The sequence below is a fragment of the Nicotiana attenuata genome, unplaced genomic scaffold (genome assembly GCF_001879085.1).
Source record: "Nicotiana attenuata strain UT unplaced genomic scaffold, NIATTr2, whole genome shotgun sequence".
In the NCBI taxonomy this organism is placed as follows: domain Eukaryota; kingdom Viridiplantae; phylum Streptophyta; class Magnoliopsida; order Solanales; family Solanaceae; genus Nicotiana; species Nicotiana attenuata.
In genome coordinates, this window is record NW_017673559.1 from 69,166 (window position 1) to 93,620 (window position 24,455).

Genomic DNA, 24,455 nt, shown 5'->3' on the forward strand with positions numbered 1-24,455 from the left:
ATTGCTTATGCTTCTCGTCAGTTGAAGCCCCACGAGAAGAACTACCCTATTCATGATTTGGAGTTGGCTGCTATAGTTCATGCATTGAAGATTTGGAGGCATTACTTGTATGGCGTATCTTGTGAGGTATTCACTAATCATCGCAGTCTTCAGCATTTGTTCAAGCAAAAGGATCTTAATTTGAGGCAGCGGAGATGGTTGGAGTTGCTTAAGGATTATGATATCACCATATTGTACCATCCGGGAAAGCTAATGTAGTGGCCGATGCTTTGAGCCGAAAGGCAGTGAGTATGGGGAGTTTGGCGTATATTCCAGTTGGGGAGAGACCCCTTGTAGTTGATGTCCAGGCCTTGGCCAATCGGTTTGTGAGATTACATATTTCGGAGCCCAGTCGGGTGTTGGCTTGCGTGGTTTCTTGGTCTTCTTTATATGATCGCATCAGAGAGCGCCAGTATGATGATCCGCATTTGCTTGTCCTCAAGGACAGAGTGCAGCATGATGATGCCAGAGATGTGACCATTGGTGATGATGGAGTGTTGAGGATGCAGGGCCGGATTTGCGTGCCCAATGTGGATGGGCTTCGGGAGTTGATATTGGAGGAGGCCCATAGCTCGCGGTATTCCATTCATCCGGGTGCCACGAAGATGTATCAGGATTTTAGACAGCATTATTGGTGGCGGAGAATGAAGAAAGATATTGTTTGTAGCTCGGTGTCTCAATTGTTAGCAGGTGAAATATGAGCATCAGAGACCGGGTGGCTTGCTTCAGCAGATGGTTATTCCTGAGTGGAAGTGGGAGAGGATCACTATGGATTTTGTTGTAGGACTTCCTCGGACTTTGAAGAAGTTCAATGCTATTTGGATGATTGTAGACAGGCTGACCAAGTCCGCGCACTTCATTCCTATCTGTACTACTTATTCTTCAGAGCGGCTGGCAGAGATATATATTTGGGAGATTATTCGGTTGCATGGTGTCCCAGTTTCCATCATATCAGATCGGGGCACTCAGTTTACTTCCCAGTTTTGGAAGTCTGTTCAGCGAGAGTTGGGTACTCAGGTGCAGCTGAGCACAACGTTTCACCCTCAGACGGACGGGCAGCCCGAGTGCACTATTCAGATATTGGAGGATATGCTACGCGCCCGTGTTATTGATTTCGGAGGGTCATGGGATCAGTTTCTACCGCTTGCAGAGTTTGCTTATAACAACAGCTACCAGTCGAGTATTCTGATGGCTCGATATGAGGCTTTGTACGAGAGGCGGTGTAGATCTCCAGTTGGTTGGTTCGAGCCTGGTGAGGCTAGGCTATTGGGGACAGATTTGGTTCAGGATGCTTTAGATAAAGTGAAGGTAATTCAGGAGAGACTTTGTGCGGCGCAGTCAAGGCAGAAGAGTTATGCGGACTGGAAGGTTCGAGATGTATCCTACATGGTTGGTGAGAAGGTCCTGTTGAAGGTTTCGCCCACGAAGGGTGTTATGAGATACGGGAAGAAAGGAAAGTTGAGTCCGCGATTCATTGGGCCTTTTGAGGTACTTCGGAGGATTGGGGAGGTGGCTTATAAGCTTGCCTTGCCACCCAGCTTGTCGAGTGTGCATCCACTTTTCCATGTTTCTATGCTCCGGAAGTATATTGGAGACCCGTCCCATGTTCTGGATTTCAGTACGGTTCAGTTGGAGGGTGATTTGACTTATGATGTAGAGCCAGCAGCCATTTTGGAGCGTCAGGTTCGGAAGTTGAGGTCAAAGGATGTAGCTTCAGTGAAGGTGCAGTGGAGAGGTCGGCCCGTGGAGGAGGCTACCTGGGAGACCGAGCGGGAGATGCGGAGCAGATATCCTCACCTATTTGAGGCTTCAGGTATGTTCTTGACTCGTTCGAGGACGAACGTTTGTTTAAGTTGGGGAGGATGTGACGACCCGGCCAGTCGTCTCATGAGTTACCGCTCCATTTCACCCATTTCTGCTTCTTTATGCTTCGTTATCCGTGTTTTATGTGGTCAAGTTGAATAGTTTGCGTTCGGTGTGGTTTTGGTAAGAAATGAGACACTTAGTCTCTTTTAAGAAGGTTTAAGTTGGAAAAGTCAACCGGATGTTGACTTATGTGTTAGAGGGCTCGGATGTGAGTTCCGATGGTTCGGTTAGCTTCGGGAGGTGATTTATGACTTAGGAGTGCGATCGGAATTGGTTTTGGAGGTCCGGTGTAGAATTAGGCTTGAATTGGCGAAGTTAGTATTTTGGCGATTTCCGGTTGGTAGGTGAGATTTTGATCCGAGGGTCGGAATGGAATTCTAAGAGTTTCTGTAGCTTCATTATGTCATTTGGGATGTGTGTGCAAAATTTCAGGTCATTCGGACGTGGTTTGGTTGGGTTTTTGATCGAAAGCGTATTTCGGAAGTTTTTAGAAAACTTAGGGTTGAATTCTATATGAATTGATGGTTTTGGTGTTGTTTGAGGTGTTTTGATGATTGGAACAAGTTTGAATGAGGTTTTAGGATGTGTTGGTACGTTTGGTTGAGGTCCCGGGGGCCTCGGGGTGATTTTGGATGGCTAACGGGAAGTTTTGAGACGTTGGAAGATTGCAGAAAATTGCAGCAGCAGTTGCAGATGAATTTTGGCCTTCGCGTTTGTGTGGGGTAGGTCGCGAACGCATAGAAGAAAATTGGAAGGCAGGTGTTTTGCTCTTCCCGTTCACGGTTGAGGATCCGCGTTCGCGGAAGGTTATTTTCTGGTGCTTCGCATTCGCATAGGAGGATCTGGAGTCCAGTACATTTTGTTCTTCGCGTTCGCAGCTAAGGGCTCGCGTTCGCGTAGTTGTGGAAGTGGAAGCATTGCGTTCGCGGGTGTGATGTCGCGTTCGCGAAGGGTTATTTTTGGTCAAGTTAAAATCGTGCATCACGAACGCGAGGGTTGGACCGCGTTCGCGAAGAAGGAATATCAGAACTGGGCAGTGGGGTTTTTAAACATTTCATCCGCGTTATTGAGCCATTATTCCACCATAGCTGAGTATTTTGAGAGCTCTTTGAGGGAAATTGAAGAGGGATTCAAGGAGGATTGATTGGAGGTAAGTTTTATGAACCTAAAACGTGATTTTATTGTGAAATCTAGCTAGAAATTCATGGAAACTTGAACAAAAATGGAAGAACTAGGGTTTGGGATTTTGGAATTTTAATTTGGGATTTGACTGGTCATTTGGACTCCAATTTTGGTGTTCTTTATATGCATAGACTCGTGGAGTGATAAGGAACCCGTTGATGTAAAAATTTCTGAGTTTCGAGAAGTGGGCCCGGGGCTCGGGTTTTGCTAATTTCGGGATTTTCAATATTTTTCGATTGTTTTCGCTTGGGCTTTGTTCCCTTATTATATTGTGACGTATTCATTCTGATTTTGATTAGATGCTACGCGCCTGGAGGCCGATTCGAGAGGCAAAGGAGTCGCGAGCTAGAGATTTAGCCGGTTCGAGGTGAGTAATGATGATAAATGATGTCCTGAGGGTTTGAAACCCCGGATTTGCACATCGTAGTGCTATATTGAGGTGACTTGCACGCCGGATAGCGAGCGTGGGGTAGAGCACCGTTGGGGATTGTGACTTGGTCCGTCCCGATTGATGAATTTACCGCTTGTTTGACCGAAACTTATTTGTTACCATCATGATTTGGGTTAATTGCCATATTTGGGCTTCGTGCCAACTATTTAAACCCTTCAGGGATTTTGACTGATTTTTCCTCACTTCACTTGTTAAAATCATATCCTCAGTCATGTTTCTATCTGTTTTAAACGATTTGAGCCGGTTTTATCATTTTATTTATAAATGAGAGGAATGTGTGGGCTGAGATCCCTATCTTCTATTATTGTGCCCGAGGGGCTGTGAGGTTAATGACTGAGAAGGGTTGAGAACCCCACTGTGAGGATATTATATATGTTATGGATCGGGCTGCACGCCGCAGCAATACGATGTACGGACCCCTCCGGAGTCTGCACACCCCCAGTGAGCGCAGTCGACTATCTATATGGATCGTGCTGCGCGCCGCAGCGATGTACGGATCGGGCTGCACGCCGCAGCGGTTGTTCTGATTTCTGTTATTATGAGAGATATGAGTCGAGTGCTGAGAATGTGTACCGAGTGATTAATACTGTTCCCGAGGAGCGGATTCCTACTTGTTATTTACCTGTTAAATTACCTATTTTACTTGATTTAAAGGAATTTCATTCGACTTCTTCACTGGTTTACTGCTTTAAGTGATTTTACTGCTTGATATAGAATTGCTTTGTGCCTTTACGTGTTTTCATTCTTTCAGCCATTATTTATAATCATTATTCACTGGGTCGAAGTACTCACATTACTCCCTGCACATTGTGTGCAGATCCAGGTGTTCCAGAGGCTGAGTGAGAGTTTTCCCGCTGATCAGTATTTGCCGGAGTTATCGAGGTAGCTGCATGGCGTCCGCAGAGCCGATTTCTCCTTCTATCTCATTATTTTCCGTATTCCTAGACATTTTCTGTATTAGATTGTTCAGACTTGTAATAGAGGCTCTTGACTTGTGACACCGGATCAGTGGGCTATGTAGTGGTATTATCTTTGACTTTCGCATATTTAACTTGCTGTTTCAGACTTTTATTATGCTAAACTGGTATTAAAACTATGTTAGCTGGTAATAAACTCTATAAGAAATGGGTTGAGATTGTTAGTTGGTCAGGCTTGCCTAGCATGTGTTGGGCGCCATCACGACCGGGGTTGGGTCGTGACAAATCACCAAGAAGCACAAGCTCTTTCTTCGGATTTCTAGGTTGGGGGAATTGGGGTGTAGCTATTTTTTTGTCTTAGCTAGGTCTAGCTTGTCAAGAAGAAGAAGGATCATTTTAAAGTGTTAGGATTTTATGGGTATTTGGCTTGGATCTATGGGCTAAGAGTAATTGGGCTTGGATTTAGGGAATTGGGTTGGACCATGTCTTTTGGGTTTGAATCTAGGCTAGGAAGACCAAATAGTACAATGTATCTATAAAATGTAAAAATCACTCTAATTTAAAATAAACTAATATAAAACTAAATACTAAAAGTGAAACTAATTTTTGTATTTTCAAATGTTATAATACTATAAATATAAATATACTAACTGACTTTAAACTAAAGATGAAAAATATTTTTTTGTAATTTTATTTTTGTTATAAAAATAAAGTAAGAGTCAAAACTCGTTAGAATAGCGATACTAAACCTAGATTAAATATTTACGCTAAAATGTGTAAAATCTTGGGGAGGGTCAAAAATTACATGTCTACAGCTGCCCCTCTTTGACTGGAAACGCGAAGAGTTTTTAGACAAAGAACGACGAGACAGTTTTTGACCCGACCCTTATTTAGAGAGACCAAAAACTTAAAAGAAAAGAGGATGTGATCGAGCCCTGGTATCTGAGCTGCCTACATATCCTTGGCTATAAAGGATCAGGCCACGTGTAGTTCAGAAGTGAATGAGGTGATGGAGTATACTGAGGTGGAGAGCCGAGCGAGGTGCCGTCAAGATTCCGGTTCGCGGTCCCGTTATTACATCAGAATCAAAATCTAAAAGAACTAAACAAACCTATCAGTTATGAATTACAAGATTCCTATTTATGAGTCTTCTGAAGCTTGATCTTGAGTCTTAGTTGATTCTTCATGCGGACTCTGATCTGAATCTTGACGCTTGTTAGCTGCAGGTGCAGGTTCATTCCTTTTTCAACTTTTCGAATCAAGGCGGGACATGCAAATCTTGTGACTTCAATCACATCTTGAGCATTCCACAACTTTTCTCTGCTTCTGCACTTTGAGTTCACTTCTTTTTCTTTTCTTCTTTTTTCTTTTATTCTGGATTGAGACTACTTCTTTTGATCGTCTCGAACACTGTGCCTCGAGGTAATGCCTGCTAAGACACCAAAACAAACAAACGAACAAAATTTTCGGCCCCAGTTTTCACTAGAAAAATTTCGTGAGTTATTGTAACAAAATTCTAAACTACTTCTTTATTGAAAGCAATAAAAGTCAGGATCGTGTATCCTTGAGAAAAAGAGATTAGGGAGTGGAGACCATATATCTAAAATAAAATCAACTAGGGATTGGAGGCCCTAAGTTGGAAAGATTACCAGGTTATGCTGGCATCAACTAAAGAGTGGGACCCTATGTTGGAAAAGATTACCAGGTTATGCTGGCATCAGCTAGGGAGTGGGGCCCTATGTTGGAAAAAATTACCAGGTTATGCTGGCATCAGCAAGGGAGTGCGACCCTATGTTGGAAAAGTGAGACTACTGAATTGTGTACCTATGCTAAAATAAACCAAGAAGGATTTTTTTTAATCGAGATATCCTCTTTTCTTTTCTTTTTTTTTTTAATTTCCTAGGAGAAAATTCATCAGACTAGGCTTTTATATCATAGAGAAAAAATTCATCAGACTAAGACATCTATCCTAAGAGAAGGTTCATCAGACTAGGTTTTCTATCTTAGGAGAAAGATTCATCAAACTAAGACTTCTTGTCCTAGGAGAAAATTCATCAGACTAGGGCTCTTATCTTAGGAGAAAAATTCATCAGACTAAGATTTTGATCCTAGGAGAAAGATTCATCAGACAAGGTTTTTTTTTGTTATCTTAGGAGAAAGATTCATCAGACTAAGAAGTTTATCCTAGGAGAAAGATTCATCAGACTAGGTTTCTTATCTTAGGAGAAAGATTCATCAGACTAAGATTTTGATCCTAGGAGAAAGTTCATCAGACTAGGTCTCTTTTTTTTTCTTTTTTTTTTCTTTTTTGGTATCTTAGGAGAAAGATTCATCAGACTAAGATTTCTATCCTAGGAGAAAGTTCATCAGGTCTTCTATCTTAGGAGAAAAAGTCATCAGACTAAGATATTTATCCTAGGAGAAAGATTCATTAGACTAGGTTTTTTTTGTTATCTTAGGAGAAAGATTCATCAGACTAAGATTTCTATCCTAGGAGAAAATTCATCGGACTAGGTTTTCTATCTTAGGAGAAAGATTCATCAGACTAAAATTTTGATCCTAGGAGAAAGTTCATCAGACTCGGTCATTTTTTTTTTGGTATCTTAGGAGAAAGATTCATCAGACTAAGATTTCTATCCTAGGAGAAAGTTCATCAGACTAGGTCTTCTATCTTAGGAGAAAAATTCATCAGACTAAGACATTATTCCTAGGAGAAAGATTCATCAGACTAGGTCCATTTTTTTTTTGTCTTAGGAGAAAGATTCATCAGACTAAGATTTATATTGGGAGGAAGATCCATCGGACTAGGACTTTTTATCCTAGGAGGAAAAATTTAAAGATCAATGGCAAGATTTTATGCACAAATAGCAAGACAAATAAAGGAAAAGANGTTTCCGTTTCCTTTCCTTTCTTTTCCTTTTTCCTTTTTTTACGTTTACTTTTCTTTTGTTTTGTTTCTCTCTCTCTCTCTCTCTCTCTCTCTCTCTCTCTCTCTCTCTTTGAACCACTATCCTTGCACTGCTTTGTTCCTGTTTCAAACAAAGAAAATTTTGTCAGTTTTGAAAGTGGTGGTCGGTTTGTGGCCTTGAGTCTTAAGCAGCTTGGCTTTGTGCTCAATCAGCTTGAGTCGGTCTCAAGAGACTTTTGCTCTGCATCAACCCTGATTGTTTCACACCCAGTACCATTTGTATTTGTGGCTCAATCAGCCTTATCCCAACTGGAGATCTTTTCTTAGGTGACCTTTTCTGATATCTTGAATGACTTCTTGCTTTTTGAGCAATTTGTCTGTCAGAGAGAATCACCAGTTATCTTTGCTTGCGCCAAGTAGGCTGACAAGAGTCTTTTGGGAGGAAGCCTTTGCATGATTCCTCAAGTCATGTTGACAGTAACAACTGAGTGTGCTGGCCAAATTTTCTTTGTGCAACTGAAAAGTTGGTAGCAGAGTTTGAAATCTTTTCTTGCTTGTTTTGACAAGGACTGACTCAGAGTGACACAATGATGCAAGAAACATGTATTAACAAGAAATGCCCCTGTCAAAGGATAGAAGGAAGAGTTTTTTTTTTCTTTTTTCTTTTTTTTCTTTCAATAACCAGCCTTAATGATAGTGACATGCATTTTGGACTCAACGGCCTGATCTATCAAACTAATCTAATCTTCCCTTTTACCATTCTTATGATATTTGAAGTCGGGCTTTTTTATGTCAATTCTTCACATCAGCTTCACGACTCTCTTTCGACTAGTGGTGCCCCGAGGGATTTTCACCAACAAACCTCTCTCATTTATTCATCTCTGCTTACCGTCGCCTTATAGTGCCCATGAGGGTTTTCACTAGTAAGACTCTCTCATTTTTCTTTTGTTTTTCTTTTTCTTTTGCTTTCTTGTGTGAGAAACTTGACAGTGTTTGTCGTGTGAGAACCGTTGCTCATTGCATGCTTCTCTTGGCATTCTTGAAGGCATATCGGGAGGTCTTTGTTTGGAAGATTTTTGGATAGGGTTGGAAAGAAAGGACATCATGAAGGCTCGAAAATAGACTCAAAGTAAAGGGGGTTGTAGACTTATAACTCTTGGAATCGACTCTTTCAAAAGTGAAATAAAATCTTTGCCCCAGCTTCAGCTATTGGGGATTTTTTGGAATTTTTTTTTCTTCTTTTTGAATTCTTATTTGGTTGGACAGAACCGTGAGGCTGCCTACATATCCTTTTTTTTAAGGAATCTGGTCGAACGTTGTTCAAACATCTGACTTAACTATAATTTTTCTTTCATCTTTCTTTTTTCTTTTTGTTTTCAAAACAAGTTTCCCCATCTTCTATTTTCTGGGGGTATGGACCTTTGACAGTTCTTTTCTTCTTTATTTTTTTTCACTTGAACTTTCTAAGAATTGCCCAATTTGTACTCTTGGGACATGGACTTTTTTTTTTCTTTTTTTTTAACTTTTAACTTTAAACTTGATTCCAAAAGAGGGTGGTCAAAGAAAATAACACAGGCTCAAAAAGGGGTAACAAAGGGTATAAAGTATTTGGATAGCAGAAAAAGGGCCTCCCATCGAGAACGCCAATTATAGTATCCTTTCGCGATCACATCATTGATGAACATGCATGTCTTCTTGGGTCTTTTTCAGTGTAAAGCTGTATGAGCAATACTTTCCTCGCTGTGAATGACCCTTGTCAATTTGGGTGACTTTTCTTGGATTTTGTCTTGATGTAGAAGATGCATTTTTCCCCTAACTGATCCATTTCAAGTTGTCTGGTATACACCTTCTATTGAAAAACACTTTCTATCTCTTAGTGCTAAACAGACTTCAACCCGTCCGATTATCCTTAAGCCCGATCTTCTCAAATGATTCAAAAGGTAGAGATCCTTAACTTCCATGAGCATGACTGCTTTGGTTCCATGTAAACTTGGCTCAGGCTCATTTTTCCAATGTTTCATGTCTTTATTCATCTTCAAAAGTGTCTCTTTCTCACTTGTCCAATTCAATACTAAATCAACTTTCTAAGATCTGGCCAAGAATTCCGCATGCATGTCATGTCACTAGAACTAGCGTGAAAAGAACTATGCACAAAATGGCTGACTGCCTTTTTTTATTGAATGAAGGATAGAAGGGTCCAATAACACAAAAAGAAGAAGAAAAGACGATAAAATAAGCTACCATGACTCCTCTCTGTCTAAAAGTGGAGTGAATTTCCAATTGCTAAGCGACATCTAGCCACAAAATTGCACATTAGCATTACTACGGTATTCGACCATTTTTATTGCTATGGATTCAGCACTCAAATTCTGACTTTTGATCAAACTGTTCCCCATATTGGCTGTCAGATTTCAGGATTGACAACATGGGAAATTTCACAGTACTTAATTCGCCAAAGGACTTGGACAAATTCTCATGTCTCCCTATCATCACAAATCATCCAAGCAGAGCATGTCCTGTTGCTCAAAACTGGTAGAAGTTGCCTCTATTTTTAATTTTTCACAGCCAACTTGCCTACTTGCCTTTTCGTGACCCTGGATCAACAACAATGGTGCATGTTCCACTGGTTGAGAAGATGCTTTTATTTCTGAGAGATCTTGGATTGTTCTTATGACTTGCCATTGCAAACCAACAAACCGACCACCTTTGACTAGCTTTTATTTCAAAACAACAAGCATGTTAGAATAAACATTCCTCCTTTTTTTTTATTTCTTTCTTTTTCTTTTTTTTAAACATTTGATCGAACCTGATGTGGGTTGCCTACGTATCATGTGCGTACATGAATCAGATCTTGCGTAGTTCGGGAAGATCGGAAATAAAGAAAATAAACTAAAGCCTTTTTTTGGTTTTTTTTTTAATTTTTGAAAGAAAGAATTATAAAGATGAAAGAAAATATTTTTTGATTTCAACTTTTTTTTTGGATTTTCGAAAGAAAAACTTCTAAAGAAGAAAGAAAATATCTTTGGATTTTTGCCTTTTATGTTAAATTTATGGAAATACTTCAAAAGAAAAGAGAAAATATTTTTGAATCTTGAATTTTCAAACAAACATTTTGGATTTTGAGAGAGATTAAAAGAAAATATTTTTGTTTTTTTTTTAAAAAAAATGGGGTCTAAAAGAAAGACTTTCTAAAGAAGGAAGTAAAGGAAAATATTCTTGGATTTTTTGAAAATGGTGGGCCGGAACCGATGAGGTTTGCCTGCGTAGTTCTGCCAATTTTGACGCAACAGGAAAATATGACTTATTTTGAAATGACTTTTCCTTTTCTACTTTTCTCTTCTTCTTTTTTTTCAAAATTTCGATAGAGTTGCAGGATAATTCAAATACCTACCTCTCACTTTTTTTTTGATTTTCCTTTTTTTTCTTTTTTCTTTCCCTATTCTAGAAGCAGTGAACATGCAAGTCGAAACAGACAGATACGCAAGTAGCACGTAAGATGCATCAAGATGGTCTTTTAATTTCGGGTACACCTGTCCTAGACGGACCCAACCTCTGTGTTGAGTTCCCAAAAGTCAAATGCACGTGATGCAAACAAACATTCCTACTAGGTATCCGGCATGAGGCTATGTTATTCTAGGTTTGAAAACCTGGGTGTATTATTCTAGACCTGGCTTACCCGAGTGGACAACTCGAGCCGAGGGAGGGCAACATACCGATAACCAAAAGGCCATCCGACTTTGTAACTGATCCGATCCTCGTTCTAAATTAGGGTATGACACTAACAGAAAAGAAGTCATGCCAGCGTGCACTTCCCAGAAGATTAGAAGAGAGGGGTTTCGCAGCAGTTTATATACAGTTCAAATAATATCAAAGCGGTAAAAAGCGGCATTTAGCATATTAGGCCCAAACACGTAACAAAAATTAGATAATAAATAAAAGCCAATTATAAAAGTTATTCTAAGCTCGAATTCTTGAACCCTGAACCAGAGATTCTGGGTTCTTATCTCCAGCAGAGTCGCCATAGCTGTCACACCTCCTTTTTACACCCCGAAAGGGGATATAAGGGAGTTTTTCCAATTAAAGTGACATAAATCGAAATGAAATTATTTTTATTTATTTAGAGTCGCCACTTGGAATAGTTTATGGTGTCCCAAGTCACCGGTTTATTTTAAATCCCAAATCGAGTAAATTGACTCTTATTTATGGTCTGCGAACACAAAAATCCGGGTACGGAATTCTGTTAACTCGGGAGAAGGTGTTAGGCATTCCCGGGTTCCGTGGTTTTAGCACGGTCGCTCAACTATTAATATTGGCCTAATTATCTGATTTAATTACATGTTTTAAACCTATTGTGCATTTTTTACTTTAAAACCGCTTTTAATTATATTAACCACTTCTTAGGATTTATGAAATTATTTCTTGAACAAGTTACGATTGTCGTATATTGTCGTTTTGGAACACACTGCAAACCACGCTACATGAAATGCACCCGCGATTCGCGACATATTTATTTTATTATTATTCAAAGTTGGGGGTTGAGCCACGCCAGCGTGCACTCGAATTTTGGGGTTACGTATCATGACTATGCCACGGGAACCGTACCCATAGTCACGATGATTTATTATAAATCGCGCCTAAAGCAAGCTACGATGTTCATGATTTATTCCTAATCTTTGGGATTGTTGTGATGCCAAATTTGTGGACAAGATATTATTGGGGAGCAAATAGGCTAGCTAACATGATCTATTACTTGGCCAGATTCCTTATGGTTCAAGACCCACTCAACTCTCGTAATGTCGCGGCTCCAACCCGTCGCATGTTTGGGCTCCCCGACCCTTATCGCGCTTAGGCGCTCCGACCGCGACCCCAGGTCAGGCGGGACTACCCGCTGAGTTTAAGCACGGGAGGCCGAGGGCACGTCTGCCTGGGCGTCACGCATCGCGTCGCCCCCGCACACCGCGCCCATTTTCATCATTCTTATTCCTTGCCAAGAAAGAAACAACTCCAATTTCTCCATCTACCCAATTAAAAGCACTTATTGAAGAACCAAGACTACATGCATCACAATCGAAATAAAAACTAATTAAAACAATTTAAATGAAAACAAAGACATGCTACTCAAACAACGTAGAATCACAAATCAACCAACACAATGAAATGAGAATGAAAATTGAGAAATGGGCCTTTTATTGATGAACAAAGCTAAAAATTGCAAATCGATCGGGCTAAACAAAGCAACAATCTTGGACTGAAACACCGAAATTGTGAACCGGAGACCTCGATTGGCAACAGGAACTCGAACTTGGAATGGATTGCTTGAGAGCAAACTTTCTATAACCAGCCTTAATTTCAACGAGAATCGACATCCCTCATCAATCTTTTCCTCGCTGGCGTCGACATCCCTGACCGCCTGAGTGATGAAGCGGCAAGAATTTCAACGAGAATCGACGAGATTGAAATTGAGCTTGGATGGAATTCAATTAAGACTTGAGAGTCTCTTGTGCGTCACTTGCTTATAGGATTCTGTGTTGAGAGTATCCTCCCAAGTTGGACATCTCAAGCACAATATTTGACTCCCCAAAAGCGAAGTATTTCCAGATTTGTGTCACACTTGTTGATGCTTAGACCACACTTGAAAATATCATCCCCAAGTTTCTTTTCAAGTTGGTTTTGTAGTCCGCCTTCCAGTTCTGCGGAAGCACATGGATCCTTCAAGAGCAATATACTTCCATCAGAGAAATCATCGTAGGTGTGCTCATACACAACTTCCGGGGCTTTTGAATAATATGAATCACCAAGAAGCACAAGCTCTTTCTTCGGATTTCTAGGTTGGGGGAATTGGGGTGTAGCTATTTTTTGGTCTTAGCTAGGTCTAGCTTGTCAAGAAAAAGAAGGGTCCTTTTAAAGTGTTAGGGTTTATGGGTATTGGGCTTGGATCTATGGGCTAAGGGTAATTGGGCTTGGATTTAGGGAATTGGGTTGGACCATGTCTTTTGCGTTTGAATCTAGGCTAGGAAGACCAAATAGTACAATGTATCTATAAAATATAAAAAATCACTCTAAATTAAAATAAATTAATATAAAACTAAATACTAAAAGTGAAATTAATTTTTGTATTTTCAAATGTTGTAATACTATAAATATAAATTTACTAACTGACTTTAAACTAAAGATGAAAAATATTTTTTTGTAATTTTTATTTTTGTTATAAAAATAAAGTAAGAGTCAAAACTCTTTAGAATAGCGATACTAAACCTAAATCAAATATTTACGCTAAAATGTGTAAAATCTTGGGGAGGGTCAAAAATTACATGTCTACAATGGTGGATTTAAATTTTTGTACAATGAATGTCCAAAAACCAGCATCAAAGGTACAATCTACACATCAAAGAACAATAACTAACGAATTTCAACAGTAAAACACTATAAAAAATCAGATCTGGCATTTTGAACTCATTCATATGGAGTTTCAAAAATTGATCTGTTCTTCCTATGATCTAGTTTTTGTTGTGCCCTGTAGTTTAGTGTTGAAAACTTGTTTGCAGTGCTATAACCACGAAGGCTTGAAGTTATTTCAATTTCCAGTGCGGACGGATGGGAGAATATGACAAATCAATGCCTCAGTTCTTGGTTGCATAAAGCATCGCTAGAATTAGCGGGTAAATAGTTTGGTCTGTATAGGTAGGAGTAGTAAATAGTTTGGGCCTGGGCATTAAAGGGTAAATAGTTGTAAAAATGGCATGTGGTAGCCACTATTGAAGGTGATATTTATTTTTTATCCAGCAATTCTAATGCTGAGCAAAAATAGCCACTACTCTATTAAAATTAATATGAAAAGACATTTTTACCCTTTCTTCCATTGCTTTTCTTCTCAAACTCTCGCTTCTCTCTCAACTCGGAACTCCGGTTGAGATGGCTTCATCGTCGGCAACAAAATTCGAAAGCTTTTCTCAAAGTTGAAATTCTAAGTTCTCAGTTTTGTCTGGGCGATTTGGCGGAACTGAAGTTTGAGAAGAAGTAGAATAGTCAAAGAGATTCGAATCTCCATGCTCCTCGGAGCCCCTGTGCTCTCATTTCATTTGCAGGGCGAAACTTCTGTAGAATCTCGCTCAACTGCTACTGGAGAAGAGGAGCATTACTAAAGCTATTTGTTTGAGAGCTCATAACGGGCATCCAAAGAAACATCTAGACTACGCACTGTGTTATTTCACAAATTATAAGTTCCTAACATGAGTTAACTGTAACTGCAACTATGACTAATTTGACTAATTATGAATAATAAACATCCATGTGGAATCACATGTCAAAGAGTCAGATGAAAATGTTACAAGCAGAGAAATTAAGGACAGGTAGTCCTTAACTTAGAGTTACAAGTTCAAAAGTTAAGGACACTTCGTCCTGAACTCGAGTTCCAAGTTTAAATGTTAAGGACACTTGGTCCTGAACTTAGAATTACAGGTTCAAAAGTTAAGGACACTTGGTCCTGAACTTAGACTAACAAGCTCAAAAGTTAAGGACAATAGGTCCTGAAGTCCTGAACTTAGACTAACAAGCTCAAAAGTTAAGGACAATAGGTCCTTAACTTAGGCTAAGAAGCCCAAAAGTTAAGGACAACAGGTCCTGAACTTACAGTTACAAGTTCAAAAATTAAGGACAATAGGTCCTGAAGTCTTGAACTTAAACTAACAAGCTCAAAAGTTAAGGATAATGGGTCCTCAACTTAGGCTAAGAAGCCCAAAAGTTAAGGACAATAGGTCCCGAACTTAGACTAACAAGCTCAAAAGATAAGGACACTTGGTCCTAAACTTACAGTTACAAGTTCAAAAGTTAAGGAAATGTAGTCCTGAAGTCCTGAAGTTAAGTTCAAAAGTTAAGGACATGTAGTCCTGAAGTCCTGAAGTTAAGTTCAAAAGTTAAGGACATGTAGTCCTGAAGTCCTGAAGTTAAGTTCAAAAGTTAAGGACATGTAGTCCTGAAGTCCTGAACTTAGAGTTGCAAGTTCAAAAGTTAATGACATGTAGTCCTGAAGTCCTGAACCTAGAGTTACAAGTTCAAAAGTTAAGGACATGTAGTCCTGAAGTCCTGAACCTAGAGTTACAAGTTCAAAAGTTAAGGACATGTAGTCCTGAAGTCCAGAAGTTAAGTTCAAAAGTTAAGGACACGAGGAGAAGGGTATTTTCGTCCGGGCAATTAAAGTTTACTTAAGCAGTGGCTAAAGACTAAAGACATTTTAAATAGTGGCTTAAAAGTAAATACATGTGTTATTAGTGGCTAACCGTGCACTTCCCCCTAAATAGTTTGGAATGAATGGGTGTAAAGTGAATAAAATCACTCTTTATTACTCCAACATTACAGTCAAAATAGCACGGTATAGCCAATTTTCGGACTAGTCATTCAAAAATAGCCAGCGTTTACCAAGTCAATGAAAAATAGCCACTATTTTGCTGCAACAGAGACCGGTTCAGCATAATATACTAGAGTTCGGTGCACCTGTGTATGAACTCCAACATATTATGCTGCACCGGTATACTTTGCTGGAGATTGGAGCACCGGTGCTCCAAACTCCAGTATATTATGCTGGATCGCTATACTTGCTGGAACTCCAGTATATTATGCTGGAGTTCTAGTGTACTTATGCTGGAACTCCAACATATTATGCTGGAGTTTCAGCATACTTATCCTGGAACTCTAGTATAATATGCTCAAGTTCAAGTATACTTATGCTGGAACTCCAGCATAATATACTGGCGTATTTTTTCGGATTTTGAACAATATTTTCGCTTTGATTTATCTTTACATGTAAAGTGGCTAAATTTCGATTTTTTTGAAACTGGGCTATTTTTGAACGACCAGTTGTAAATGTGACTATTTTTGAATTTCACCCAACATTACGCTTCGCTTCACTTTATTTGCTTTTCTTTTCTCTTTGGCACCAACACCAATATTTTATCACTTTACTGTTGAATACGAAGAAAAGTATTGGCGATGGCTTCACGAGGGCTGCTATCGAGGGCGAGTAGGATGAAGACGAGGCTACAATCGGCACTCGAAGCCACCTTAATTGAAGTGGAAGACGTATCTTACCAGCATGCGGGTCATGCCGCCGTAAAGGAAAGCGGCACTAACGAGACCCATTTCAATGTCAAGATTGTCTCCAGCAAATTTGATGGACATAATCTCGTCAAACGACACCGTATGGTGTACGAACTCTTGTCGGATGAGCTCCAATCTGGGTTGCACGCTCTCTCTATTATCGCCAAGACGCCCAAAGAAGCTGGAATGTGAAGAATACTGCTGCTCCGGTAAGTGCTCCTGGACCAGTGAAAAATTTACCGCCCTTTTGGTTGCTATATGTATATTCTTTTCCTTGTTTTGGAATTTTCCTGCACATATTTAACAAGTTCACACAACGTTATGGATTTTTGACATGGATGGGATTGGATTAGTGACAGAGACAACAGAATTCTTGACATGGATGCTATATAGTTGGTGTCAATAATGATGAGTGTTCCAGAGTTTAGCATTTTTAGTGGTTATAATACTAAAGGCCCCTCTCCCTACCCTACTCTTGGTTGCTAGAGGTCTTTCCCCTCTCTTTTGTAAGAGGACTGAACGGCACATGTGGTTTTTCTTAATCATCTTATTTTTCCAATCACTTGGTTCATAAGGGGAGTCTAGACTCCACACACTGTCACGTGGAACGATGCCACATCAAAAAATACTCTTCACCTATTCATGGATGTTGTCCGAAAAAGGAGGAGGTCAACGGGAGTCACAATGGTGACAAAGCCCATGGCTAGTTGGATTTACTATGGCTTTTTATTAAGCGTGTTGAAAAATTATTAATATGGACTTCTTAAATGCTATAAATATAAATTACTTCAATAGATTTGTTTGAGAAAGGTTTCAATTCTGCTATAGCATTATGAATGAAAATTACCAAAAGACCAAGGAGGTCAGCATACTTGGAAACTTAGTAAATCACATTTGGGCACCTTGGTCAGAAGGAGCACATGTACTATGTGAAGATGCCCTTATATAAGAGGAAAAATGCTTTTAGGGTTATGCAAGAACTTTGTCTTTCTTTTCATAGTTTTTTACTAAGAGTAAATCTGGAACCTCCCTCCCTTCTTTGTTTCCCCTTTATTTCTGAGTTTTGTTGTAAAAAAGGAGATGAACACCTCTATCAGTTGTAATTACATTTCTCCATTTCTATACAATCCCCCTTCATTACATTGGTGTTCTCGTTGCTCCTATCCCATGCCTCTCTACCCTCTAGTCTTCTACCATGTTTGACACTTGAATCACCACCATCTTAGATCTAATGATGGCGCTACATGCGAATCATGCTTGTATGCTCGGAAAAATCGACAGGTTGAGGTAATCTTCACTTGAAGGGTCTTTTTGAATATATATTGTGGTCCCAACTTGATTTCAGTGTCCGCTTATACATTTTGTTTCCTATTGGGCAAAATGAACTTGCACACTTTACTTGTGAATGTGAAAGACATCAGCAGACAGTTTGGTGCAATGGATCAGGCCATCTATGTTATGCCACAATCTGGAAGTGCTGAGCTGATTGAATTCAATCCCATTCCTGCGACAGATGCGCCACTCCCTGCTGCTACACTTGGATCTTCTACCTCTGTCCTTGTTGTGAAGGAATGTTTGCATGAGGAACCAACTGCCCGCAGATAATGAGAAAACCACACAAGACCAATTGAAAATTATCTTTCCCAATTCTGCTACTGCTTTAGACGTGCCTAAGGTAGCGACGCATTACAAATTGCGTCTAAGAGCTCTTTCATACATGGGCTGTTGCAATAGCGTTTGGAGCTATTCCACAAACTTTGGCCTAGGACGGTGGTGTGACTTTGATCCGTACAATGATTGCGCTCCACGGAGAACATGCAAATGGCAAGAGTTCTGGGATAGGCATTGTGGGTGCTACAGAATTTGATGGTGCAATTGCATTATCATTACCACTAGGATCTGAACTTGTATTGAAAAGCAATGGAGCCAATGTAGCTAAATATTGTGTGGCCGCAATGCCCTTGGAGTTCATACTTTGCTTAGTTTTACTCGCTGCGCATTGAAAATAGTTTTCAGATGATCTGGTTTTCATTAAGAATCATGAGTTCTCGGAGTACTTAAAGCAGAAATCCATGGGCTGCAATTTATCGCAACTGGCTAAAGGTTGAAATAGAGAAAGCAGAATTTTCAGCAGTTAAACTCTTTTTATCGCAAGTCATTGACAATGCAAGCCATGTTGCACTTCTGCAAACTGAAGCTGTTTGAAGTGCTGCTGGCTTGATTGGTTGTAGTGTAAGTGAGCTCATACTAGCTTTATCAACACGTAAATTCATGCTGGCATGGATAACGGTGCCAATAGTTTACATATGGAGCAGGCAACTAATACAAAAGATGCATTGGTGGAGTTCATTTATACAAACTTGTTTGACGGGATATTTGATCAAGTGAACCGAGACCTTGCTTTGGGAACTGAAGCTTCTGCCCAAGATGTCATTTGGATTGTTACCACAGGCATACAAGAGCAGGACAGCTTTAAGACCTTAGTCCTTTCCTTGGAATTCATGAATTTGACTAGTTTAACAAAGGAGTCTGTCATGTTATGGGAAGGAAGAGATCAAAACATAGTGGAGGAAGCTCTAGCCATTCTGGTTGTGAACAAACTGAGAGGAGCATGGCACATTAATGCACTCGAAGCTCCTGGTTTTGGGGAGCCAAAAGTCCATATATTGACAACATTGTTATCGTCACTGGAGTCCTTATTTGCTTATCAGATATTATCAAATTGCTCTTAACAGGGCATTCAGGCATGCTGCCAAGATGGATTTGACAACGGAGTCAACAACGATTGTTGGTGATGTCCTTTACATGGAACCAAACAGTGGAGCAGTTAAAAGATTGAACTGGAATGATGCTATTGCCACAGAACTTGCTCTTGAGGCGGCAGAGTATGTTCTAATTCCTAAAGTGATGATGCTCTACACGAACCTTGAGGAAAAGGTTATTTTCAAGCACAGAGAATGTAATAGAGGGGGATTTCATTGAAATGGAGAATGTAATTACATAAAACTCAGAAATAAAAGGGAAAATAAATATGGGAGGGGGGTTTCCTCATTTGATCCGAGTAAAAAACTAAGAAAAGGAAGGCAAAGTTCTTGCATAACCTTAATAGAATATTTCCTCTTGTGTATATAGGTGTATTTACACACTGCACATGCTCCTTTTAACTAGTGTCCCAAATGTAATTTGCTAAACTTCCAAATATACCCTCCGGCTTGGTCTTTTGGTCGTTTTCATTCATAACATGTAGTATCTTATTCTCAAGAGATGTAAGTCTTAAAAGTTGAAGGACTTTAGTCTCATAAGTCTAGTGGGAACTTTTGATGCAGGCTAATGGTATCTTGATTCGCAAGAGATGTAACCATAATGGTGAAGAAGCCCATGGTTAGATGGCTTTCTACTAAAGGTGTTGGAGAATGATAATAAAGACTTGCTAAATGCTATAAATCATTATATCAGGTCGAAACTTGAAAATTTGAGAAAGGTTTCAATTCTGCTATAGTATCTTGAGTCGCAAGAGATGTAAGGCTTAGGAGCTGAAGGAGTCCCATAAGTCCAGTGGGAAGCTTTACTGCCTGCTATAGTATCTTGATTCGCAAGAGGTGTAAGGCTTAAGAGTTCCAGGTCATATAATTGGAGGTTCTTATTCCCATAAGTCCAGTGGGAAGCTTTACTGCCTGCTATAGTATCTTGATTCGCAAGAGGTGTAAGGCTTAAGAGTTGAAGGTCATATAATTTGGAGGTTTTAATTCCATATGCTGAAAGAAGTGAGTTTGGAGAGAACTGGTTAAAGTGGATTCATTTTTGTACCTTCCCGGTCTTGTTTCTATTATCATTAATAGCTATCTGGGCAGATTCTTTTCAGAAAGTGGATGAAAGTAAGGGGACCCATTGTCTCCCCTTCATTCATTATTATTTGAGTTATTTAGTATCTCACATCAAGAATAAAAGTTTATCGATAGGGGGTTTAAGAAGTTCTTGGAAAAGCTTGTATTACATTTCAGATCCTTTTACAATTTACTGGAGAGTCTTGCAAGATGTCAAAGTAGCCATGCAAAAGAGTTGGATAAGGGGTTTTAATATTGGAATAGGTGAAGAGTACTCAGTCTCTGAGCGGAGGGTCTCCCCCGAAACAGCCTCTCTACCCCTCCGGGGTAGGGGTAAGGTCTGCTTACACTCTACCTTCCCCAGACTCCACTAGTGCGATTCTACTAGGTTGTTGTTGTTGAGAAGAGTACTCAGTAGACATATCTCATATATGTGGATAACGCCCTTATTCTTTGTGATGCAGATGGCACACAATTGAAACATCGGAGGATTAATACTTTTGGTCTTCGAAACATTTTAGGTTAGGATTACATAAAAAATTAGCCAAAAGTTTCTTGTATTCCAATAAATGAAGTGTAGGATATAGAAGAGACGACCAGGGATTTTTGGTTGCAATTACGCACTCTTTGCCTGCCACATATTTAGACATGCAATTAATTGCGCATAAATGATAAATTAGATAATATTTGGCATGTGATCATTGATAAAATTGAAAAGAAGTCAAATTAGAAAAGATAATATTCCTATTTGAAACGAGGACAATCCTGATAAATAGCATCCTTGATTCTCTGCCATTATTATATATGATGTATTTGTTTTTAGTGCCTGTAACCATCATACTTGCCAACCATCGATGAACTGATTGGACAAACCAACCAAATTTTTTTTTCAGTTATTGTGTAATGAAAATGAAAATTCTGGACAGGATCAGATTAAATTTCTTATGGGAAGTTAATAAAGAAAAAGTTTATTTCATTTGGTATTTGGTAATTGGTAAGATGAGGTGCTGTGATAAGGAAAAAGGCTGGGAGCAGAAATTTGAGGACGCGTTACCACTTTTGCTATTTTAATGGCTATGGAGAATCAAGATGGTGAGGTTTTATGGAAGAAAGTGTTGACAGCTACATATGCACCAGCTGCCTTGGTGTATTAAGGAAGTTTCAATTTCTTATGAAATTGCAGTGTGGAAGCTACATATATTTAGTTTAAAATGGGAATTGACAGAATACTTCAAGTTTTTGGCATGATGCTTGGTTGCAACAATTTAACCTGAAAGATTAGTTTCCAGATCTACTATGTTTTGCCAGAAATACTAAGACCACTATAGCTCAATGCAAGTCCAGGCTAGGATGGGACTCCTGCTTTCTCTAATAGAGTCATTGCTTGTAATGGCTGGGAAGTGGAGAGCTTGATTCAATTGCTGAAGAAACTGTTTATTGCACAGGGTTAACTAAGGAATTTTTTTATATGGTTGATCCTATTCCCTACCCAGGAGCAAACAAGGACTCTTATCCTATTTCATCAATTGGTGACTCAAACAGAGGCAGAGGCAGATCCAGGATTTAAATCCTATGGTTCAATTATTAAGGTTTTTAGCATTGAATCTACTATATTTTTAAAGTTATGGGTTCATATCTACTTTTTTTTTTTTTTTAGTTTTAGTGAATTTTTACATATAAATTTTTACTCCGCGTCGAAAGCTATGGGTTCAATTGAACCCGTAGTCACAACACTGCATCCGCCCCTGGACTCAAACTCCTAATCTCGTGATTGAAAGTGGAGCGCTCTTGCCACCGGAACTACCTGACTTGTCCAAACTGAGGGAATTATTCCATAATCTGGTATGGAGAACAGAATGGTTTGTTTACAGTTAAGTCATGAATGACATTCTAGTCACCAAATCCTACATCACAACAGAAGAAGATTATGAACACGATGGGTGGCAACAAGTGGTCCTCCCTTACACATCAAAATATGCAAAAAAGGAGGTACCTAGTCTGCAGTAATATACGTGTGAAAATGATGTTGAAGACACAAACCATCTATCTAGAATGAGATTGTATTACCATGAAAATAGTCAGGTAAATGCTTTTTGTGCATTTTTGGTAGCTTTTGTGTAGAATTACTGGTTCCCTTTACTTTTGGTTTCGGCATCCATCTTGAAGGAGATGTATTAGCATGTGAATGCGATCAACTCTACCTTTTCAAGAAAGCAAAATGATTCTACTAAAATAATTTTGCGTGGTATTAATGCAGGTTGTATCCGCCGAAAACTATTCTAGGGGCCGGGGTTGATGTTCAGGAGTTCAAACAACAGCTGTCAGCAATGCAGTTTATCAAGTATTTGTCGCTTAAGTAGAATCTTCCTGAATTTACAATTTGTACGCTCAAGTATTGCTGGTAACTCCAATAATAAAGAAATTGAAAGGCTAAACTGAGAGTAAGAGGTCGGTTGCTGTTTCAGCCTCCATCTTTTTTAATTTTAATAACTGCTTGCTTCGAAAACAAGGTGAAAGTTTTAGGTCAACACTATATTTCAGGATCTCATTCTGAGAATGTGTTCCTAAAGTGAGAGATTTACATAAAATTTTAACTTTCATTCTCTCGAGTTCGAGGCTTGGAAAGTTCTCTGTGTCAAGAGTATGGCTTGCAACTGACCAGTTGGAGTAAGTTAATTTTCTTGCTGATTACATTCAATCTATTGTGCATAGAGCTGGCAAAAGTGGCCCAAACCCATTTGACTTGCCCAACCCTCTCATGTTTTAATGGGTTGGGCATGAATTACTTTAATGATGGGCTAAGTTTGGGCACAATCCAACTAAACTCGTTTAATTTTCGGACAACTTTTATAACTAGACATGATTTAAGAAATTATTATAAATTTGGCAAAAAGGCCTCCTGGCCACTTAAACTTGCACCCGATTGTCAATCCGGTAAACAAATTTACAATTTTTAACATTTGAACACTTCAACTTGACGGAATGAATACTAATACATACATCCAACCGAGCATGTATATCAATTGCGTTGGCATGTCAAATACGTCATATGATAGATATTTATTGCTTGCCATGTGTTATTTGTAGGTCCCATTTTCAAAATTAATTTATCAAAAGTTCATTTTCCCTTTTTTACTTTTCTTCTCCACTCAAACACCTCCCCTGAACCCCCAAACCAGTAAAACAATATATTGCCGGAAAAGCCTCTGCCAAACCCCAAATCCAAGAAAACAGTCGACTTTCTTCATCTCTTTTTCAACTTTTCTTCTTAATTTTGTTAAATTCAATTTAGGGATAGAAGTTTTGACCGCCAGAAAACCCATTGCTGCCACCTCCAGTTCGCCGGCGACCAACCATATAATCACATTTCTTTTTCAAAAAGTCCCAAATCATAATTAAAACAACATGCCTTTAGATTGAATCTGGCCGAAAACTCCAAGGTGCTCTCTCTCTCTCTCCTTGCTTAAGATCAAAACTCATAACCTTTCTATACTCAAACCACTCACTATATTTAAGAAAGAATAAGAAAATGAGATGAGAAAGATTTGAAAGAGAATGAGAAGAACTGGATAAAAAAGGGGTGGATTGGCGGGAGATAAACGAGAAGGGGTTTCCCGTGATAAGAAGAAGGAGAGGACAGGCGAGTACTGACGGGAAACGAGTCATTTTTCCCTTTTCTTTTTCAGTTTGTAATTTTTTTAGTTTTTTCTTTTGATTTTAGTATTTATTTTAAATCAGATTATTGTATTCACGCACTTTTATGCATGATTGGCACGCATTTTGTCCACATTACCTATATCACTGCCACACAAGCATAGTCAATGGTCAAAGTGATTCATTAGTATTTATTCTGTCAAGTTAAAGTGTTCAAATGAAAAAAATTATAAGTTTGTTTACCGGATTGACAATTGGGTGCAAGTTTAAGTGGTCGGGAGGCCTTTTTCCCTGTGAAAATTTTACCTCCTATTGAAAAGCTTTACAAACCTATTTATTATAAATAAAAACCCTTTTAAATTATTATTTTCTATAGTTACCTTTTAGATTTTATAGCGAAATATGTATTTATAGTCACTTCCTATCGTTAAGCCATTAAATACGCTGTCTAATATTTTTCTCTCTCATTCTTTCGGTTTATTCTCTCCCAAAATCACCACATAGTATCTTATTTCTCTCTC

General features: G+C 39.1%; 1 long non-coding RNA gene across 1 annotated transcript; it reads left to right on the forward strand.

Moving 5' to 3' along the window:
* The first annotated feature begins 16,273 nt into the window (after positions 1-16,273).
* On the forward strand, positions 16,274-22,938 carry LOC109216726. The gene is made up of 2 exons (XR_002066542.1): positions 16,274-16,665; positions 22,538-22,938. It is a non-coding gene; the product is annotated as an uncharacterized LOC109216726 (long non-coding RNA).
* Positions 22,939-24,455: the final 1,517 nt, after the last annotated feature.